This window comes from Ambystoma mexicanum, chromosome 10, assembly GCF_040938575.1.
Source record: "Ambystoma mexicanum isolate Mex_15411 chromosome 10, UKY_AmexF1_1, whole genome shotgun sequence".
Classification (NCBI taxonomy): domain Eukaryota; kingdom Metazoa; phylum Chordata; class Amphibia; order Caudata; family Ambystomatidae; genus Ambystoma; species Ambystoma mexicanum.
Genome location: NC_090932.1, coordinates 179,558,247 through 179,565,377, shown reverse-complemented (window position 1 = coordinate 179,565,377; position 7,131 = coordinate 179,558,247). Strand labels below are relative to the sequence as shown.

General features: G+C 43.9%; 1 long non-coding RNA gene across 1 annotated transcript; it reads left to right on the top strand.

Annotated features, from left to right (window-relative positions):
* Positions 1-983: 983 nt before the first annotated feature.
* On the top strand, positions 984-6,301 carry LOC138491258 (uncharacterized). Its single transcript, XR_011275985.1, has 2 exons — positions 984-1,082; positions 5,882-6,301. It is a non-coding gene; the product is annotated as an uncharacterized lncRNA (long non-coding RNA).
* The last annotated feature ends 830 nt before the right edge of the window (positions 6,302-7,131 follow it).

Sequence of the window (7,131 nt, the reverse complement as noted above, 5' to 3'; positions counted from 1 at the left end):
GAGCAATGCCAGTTGTTGTGATTAATTCAAAACCCTCCATCAATAACGTTTTAGTTTTGGGGAAAGTACAGAGTCATTAAAAAAAAATGAAGCATAGCCAGGTCAAAGGTATATGCATAACAGAAACGCCTCCAACCGAGCTGCTGTCGGGGGTAGTCGTAATATCTTTACAGAGCATCACAAGGACTGGTATAAGGGACCGCATTAGTGCTGTTTACCTAACACCCTCTAGTGCTGGCATCAGGGTCACTATGACCATGTTTTGCTGGCACCCCCAGCTGGTATAATTGACAGTCTGGATGCTATTTACCTAGTACCACCACCAGGGATGCTGTTGTGGCAGTCCAAATGCTGTTTAGCCAGCATCCCCAAGGCTGCCACCAGTGACAATCAAAGTGTTGTTTACCCCTAGCACTATCAGGGCTGGTTTCAGGGACAATCAGTGGTGCAACGACAGTTGGGCACATTGGGCTTTACCCTCTCCCCCCAACCCCCCATTTTGGGTTATGTTGACTTGACCTACCTGACTAAAGGGCCCTGGCAGGACAGGACACAGCTACACGGTGCCCTGGGGCTGCACTGTTAACAAAGGCCAGGCATGTACTAATTTAAAACATGTCATTGTTAGCAACTGTATTTGTACGCCTACATTTTTAGGTAATTGTAATTGTGATGGGGTGTTAGCATTTGCATGTCAGGGGAGTGATTGGAAGGGTAGGGAGGAATGAGACAACAGATTCTATGACAAGACAGGAGGCTCATATTATGCATTACAATCTTTACTCTGAAACCACAGCAGCAAAGAAAAAACTTTTACAAACAAAAAAGTTTCAACAACAGAACTAGATAAAGTTCAATGTCAATGCATGGGGAACTCCCCAAACCATCATGGAGGATAGGTCATACCCTGCAGGGGACCAATGAGCAGGGACCCTCCTTTATATATGTCCATTACTCTAACGCCAACCCCTCTTTCTTTGCTGCTGACACCACAGAGCTAAGTCACCCCTTTCAGTTGTGTCTTACATTGTTTGTCAGTAGTAGGCTTTATTAGTTTGAATATGACATATATTATTTATATGGTAAATATGTGTTAATTACCTTTTATTATAAAGGAATTTGTGTATTTGATACAATGTATCTGGATAGCCGCGTGCGGCCGTTGGTTTCATTTTGGTGTCTTTCAAAAAGAAAATATGTATTATGCTCATACTTCCTGTTTCAGCTGAAGCAGTGGTGCAATGGTTGAATTTCGGACTACAGTCCATGAGGTTGTGAGTTTGAGGGAGCTCTCTAATTTATTTCTTCTTTAAAAATTTCTCGAGCTTGTAAACTCAGGTGTTTCTAGTGCATTAATCAACTCGCTCCCGGCGTGCGTGAGAGCAGTGTTGTTTACACTGTTCCCTCTTCATTTCGCCTGTTTGAATTCGTGCCCCTTGACAGATTTATGGTCACCTGGGGATTCCAGGTGCTGCAGGCTTTGGGTTCGGCCTGCCCCTGTGGCTTATGTTTGTAACAAAAGCCTCTGTTTCAGTACTGAGCCAAGTTAGCTCAAATATAGAGCTGCAGGTCTCCCATGCAGGAAGACCCGGGTTCGCGGCCGACCAGCGCATGTTTATTTGTATATTTTAAGATTAGATATTTTAATTGTTATATTTTAAATAATTGTATTTTACAATGGAGGTATTTGATTGTCACCTTTTTTGCTCAGTTGAGCAGGGATTTCCTAATGGGCATTTGGTTGGTTCATGACTTCTTCAGAAAGATTATAGCACAAACAATTTAATAGTAAAAATGTGGTTTTGTTAAATGTTTGTAATTTCGTATCCCTGGTGACACAACACATTTCCTTACCTTTAGTGCTGGAAAGAAAGAATGTTTACTGATAGACTGTGGGTTTGTTAGGTCAAAGTCTGACCATCCAGCGCAAGAGCCCGATGCACTGCCAGTCTGCAGTTTTATTTTATTTTCTTTGTTTATTTATTCATTTACTTATTTCTTAAGTTATGTGCTTTGCCTTCACTGTAGGTGCCATAAGTTCGGTTTCAGGTTCAGCCTGATTCTATTGCGAGGTTACCCCCTCGTGTACTGCTGATTATCACACCCTGCTCGGGCGAGCAGTTGGAGGTGCACTTGCTCAGTGTATCCTACCTTCAACGTGACAGTTTTCTTTTGTTTGGGTTATCTTCCCTGGAAAGGTGCAGTCACCTGCTCGGTGGCAAGGTTGCCTGGGGTTTCTGCGAGGGGTCCCCTTGTATACGGCTGTGTCCACACCCTGCTAGGGTGAGCAGTTGAGGTACACTTGCTCAGTGTTTCCTCCCTTAAAGTGGGCAACTTGGGTAATTACCTTAACTGGCATGCACCATAACCTGCTCGGTTTCAGGCTCTGCCTGAGTTCTAATGCGAGGTTACCCCCTCGTGTACTGCTGATTATCACGCCCTGCTCGGGCGAGCAGTTGGAGGTGCACTTGCTCAGTGTATTCCTTCCTTAAGGTCGGCAGCTTTGTTTAGGTGCTGCATATGGCTGACGCCATTGTTTGGTCTTGTAGGCGTGCAGTAACCTGCTCGGTTTCAGGCTTTGCCTTGTTCCTACTGCGAGGTGCTCCCTCGTGTACTATTGGTTGCCTCACCCTGCTGGGGTGAGCAGTTGAGGTGCACTTGCTCAGTGTACGCTTTGATAAACAATATGTTTAAGTGTTGACTGGAACACATTTGCGTTTTTTCAGAATTGTCAGTGGCCCAGAAAGCTCAGTGAGTATCAGCTTATATAAGGGCCGGGGATTCGGTCCCCTGTGAGGGCGTAACCCCTCTTCTTTGGATATTTTATATATATTTCATATATTATATATTCTTTATTTATTAAGTGCTTTAAAGAAAAGAGTGTGGAAGTGGTTGTAAACAGACCCATATGGGGTTGTACCTTCCTCTCTAACCATCTATCTGGTGTTATCATTCATCTTTTAGTTAAAAATTCTGTCACCCTTTACCTTAGTTAGTTTCAGGACAACTCAGTCCTTTCCTTAGGTTTTGATTCCCGACCTCAATTGCTCCACCCAATACCAGTGCTGATTAAGCTACAGTATTTTCTCTCAACATGAGGAAGAATAAAGATGATGCGTTATGCCTCTATTGAGGTCTGTAGGGCTTAAGGCTCTCTTTAGTGGGGACGTTTGTTCTCCCCTACTTTTGTCCCATTGGACATTCCTTATTCTTTTGGTTTCTGGTGGAGACAGGGTCAGCTCGAGGGTAACCGTTCAGTTTTTTACATGACAAGTTGAGCAACCATGTTTTACTTGGATGGAGTGTTTGGAAACACTTGATGGTATCAGTTAGACGAGTTGCCAAATAATAACTTGCTGGCGCCTGCCTCATGTTTTTCCTCCCAAAGCTTGGCCTATGGTTCAGCTAACCGTCTAACAGTGTGTTGCAACTTCTCCTCTGCTCGAGGAGTACACGCAGGCTTCTGTACCCTCATGAGCGTTGCTTAACCTCTTTAGAGTGCTGTTTTCATATCCGTGCTGACCGTTCTGATACAGGTTCCTAATTTTGGAAGGTCTACATCAGTCTTTTATCCAGCTGAGATCGATAAGTGAACACCTCACACCACACAACGCTCGTAGTAGTGTTAAGCACCACTCATATACCTGAGGGTTCGTAGTACTGTATAAGTACTGTTTTGCTATGGACAATGTGCTTAGTTTTTCCTTCCCCTGATTCCCTTAGTGGCCAGTCAGCCTCACATGAATACAGTGACTCAGACCTCAGGGTTTGAGGGGACAGTGGTCCCAGATTTCTTCTCAACCTTGCATTTACAGGGCATTGATAATTATCCAGAGTTCTTTCCCCCTCATTCCCCTTCCTGCCATCCTTGGGGGAGATTGCATCATATTATTACGCCTCTGGGAGTATCCAATGGTTTCAGTTTTCCTGCCATCCTTGGGGGAGATTGCATCATAATATTACACCTCTGGGAGTATCCAATGGTTTCAGTTTTTTCCTTTTTACAGGAGTTCTGGCGGGTGACCAGTGCAGACTCGCACTGAGCATTTCCCTCCCGTCTGTTACTTTCCTTTGTGCTAATCTCTGGTATTTCAATAAGTTAACTGGAGTCTGTCCAGTCAGGGGATTGGTTAGAGGCGCTAGTGGGTATTTATTTCGCTTAACGGTGTAAAGCGGGGCTTTAATGTGGTCCTCAGGGTAGTTTTCTTTCTGGATTGCAAGGTTTTTCCTTTGGATAAGTGGGGGAGGTTTCTCCTCTTTTGGGAAGGCTCAATATCCCTTGGTGGGATAGAGGGGTCTGGGAGTGATACTATCCCCCATCCACGTTATGACCCTCTATCACGATGCGTTCCAGAGTCTATACATTAACTTTCAGACGGTGTCTGCCGCTACGATTACCAGAGTGCTGGGATATATATTTGGTTGATGACTTGATTATCATAGTCACCTGCATGGCAGGTGGACCTTTGGGGTTTTCACAAGAGTTTGTTTGCAGTAAGGTGCCAGCTCAGGGTGCTGTGAGCTTCAAAGATCTGCAAATTGGCTGAAATATAGGTTGGACCTCTTCTGGTGTACACCTTCAGTTTAGCCATTTAGTGATCAGTTCTTTGCAGTTTAGAGTCTTGCTAAGATTTTGGAAATTTGGTGTCCTCCTTCGGTTACTTTTGATCCGCTAGGGGATTTATCACCAGGGAGGAGGGATCAAGGTTCAAGCACCGGGCATACCTACAAAGGAGTTTAGATATCACTATAATGGTAGTGATTGGATGTCGGATACATTTTTTCTTCTTGCCAAGTTTGGCCTCTTAAGGATCAGGTTTATAATATCTGCCTTTTGTCATGGTAGCAGAGTCCTTCTTCAAGAGTTCGGGAGGTCTGAGGGTCTCCGTGTTGGCGGTTTGACGATTTAGCTTCTCAGGTGGGGCCCTCTCTTCCATTCTGCTTCTGCCTCCAGAAGACTTCCCTCCTTAGTATACACATATGTCTGAAGACAATTGTAGATTAATTCTATTGCTTTTCAGCTCCGCTCAGGATGGATTGTCCAATTACAAAATTTATAAAAATGATTTTTTACTCCCATTTTACCCTTTTGAAGATTTGTCTTTCCCTCTTGGTTCCCCAGTGTAGTTCTGTGACATGCCCTGTTTCTAATGCGATATCTTCCTTTAATGCATGGGATGGAACCTATAAGACTTTCACCCCTATGGGGTACTTTTCTTTATCTCCAGGAGAGCTAGGTGTTTGTTTTCATTGGTTTGCTTTCTAGGTCCCCAAAAATGGTACGAATTTAAGTGTTTTGAATATTTGATTGAACAACATAGGTGTTTATTTCAGATGGTTTTGTCCTAACCTATTAGTATAGGAAAACTTTGTTCAATGTTTTCCCCTCTTTTAACCAGTTGGTTTTGGTGGCCTGTAAGGAACGCTGGATTTGGCACATTCCTGTTTTTCTTGCAGTGGATTTGACTTTGCCTTATAAGACAGCTTTTCGGGCAACCTAGTCTTGGGCAATTCTCTGATTGGTCAACAGATTGATTTAATGAAAGCATTTAAAAAATGTTACCTTTCCTTTAATTTTATTATATTATCTATTATATTGGATCATTTTGTACTTACTAATGAGATGCAAGGGCTTTGAACTTGCATAATATGAGCCTCCTGTCTTGTCATAGAATGACTAATCCCCCACACTAACGTGAGATGGGGGTTTAGATTCTATTAAAGACAAGGAGGCGATTATTATCCCTCCCACCCACCCTGGATATGATATGATATGATATGACAATTGTGATACGCATGTACACAGGTGGTTCAAGTGAGAACATTCTTTGGTTTGTTGTTCTTCCCAACCACCCACCCTTCTTGCTTGTTGTTCTTACAGGTACGAGTTGAGGTTCTGCTCAGGAGTGTGGATCGCAGTTACAAGTTCTGGAGTGCGTGATTTCGGGTGAGAAGTCCTATCCAGAAGAACTTCTTCATTGCTTCAGGCTGCGGAAAGGTTGAGATCTCCGGTTTCGCTGGATCCTTTTTCTCTGCGCTACGCAGTTCAACCGTTCCATTGGGCGTCTGGTGCAAGTCAGCTGCAGAAAGAGGGGTTGGCGTTAGAGTAATGGACATATATAAAGGAGGGTCCCTGCTCATTGGTCCCCTGCAGGGTATGACCTATCCTCCATGATGGTTTGGGGAGTTCCCCATGCATTGACATTGAACTTTATCTAGTTCTGTTGTTGAAACTTTTTTGTTTGTAAAAGTTTTTTCTTTGCTGCTGTGGTTTCAGAGTAAAGATTGTAATGCATAATAATCGCCTCCTTGTCTTTAATAGAATCTAAACCCCCATCTCACGTTAGTGTGGGGGATTAGTCATTCTCACAGCAGTCTAAGTGCGGTGAGTGGTTCCAGATTTGAAAGAGAGAGTTAACTGCTTTTAACATTGAAGCTTCCCCAAAATAGTCCCATTGGAATGTGTAAGTAAGTTAGATGAACCCCACACAAGTACATGATGTCCTCTTCTACAGTCATTAAAGTTATCCCCTCGCTCAACATTTGAAGGGTTAGCCCCTCCAAAATGTTGGTCTAGTTGCCCCCGGGGGCAGAACCAGCCTCAAAGCTTGGGGGGGAGGGGGGATCTGCATGGCAGTTTTGAAAGATGGTAGTGATTGGTGACATGAAATGCTTTGCATGGTCGACTTTTCCCCTCCCTCTGAGCGCAGGATGCTGAATTGCTCTTACACTTTCCTTTTGCCCATTGGAAGAATCTTTTACCCCAATTCAAATGCTACATTGTTTCACAGAGATGGTAATCATTGGAGCAACCAAGCCTTTTGCTTCATCATAAATGTCTATTTATTTGGCTTGGACAGGCTTCTGTCCTCTGCCACTATACGTTTGCTGCAGCTGACATCACTCTAATGATTATGTAAATGTTAATAAATATAGATATCACCCCCGCACTGGGGGGGGGGGGGATACATAGTCGGTAACGGCCCACAGCACGAGTCTAGGTAGGCTCACTTGGCGAGGACGTAGGGCAATTACTGGCCATGTACTCTCACCCCCAGCAAGGGAGTGATTGCTATTCGCCCCGTGCAAATGTTTTTTTTCTCTCCATGGGAGACTACCTCCTCGTGCATT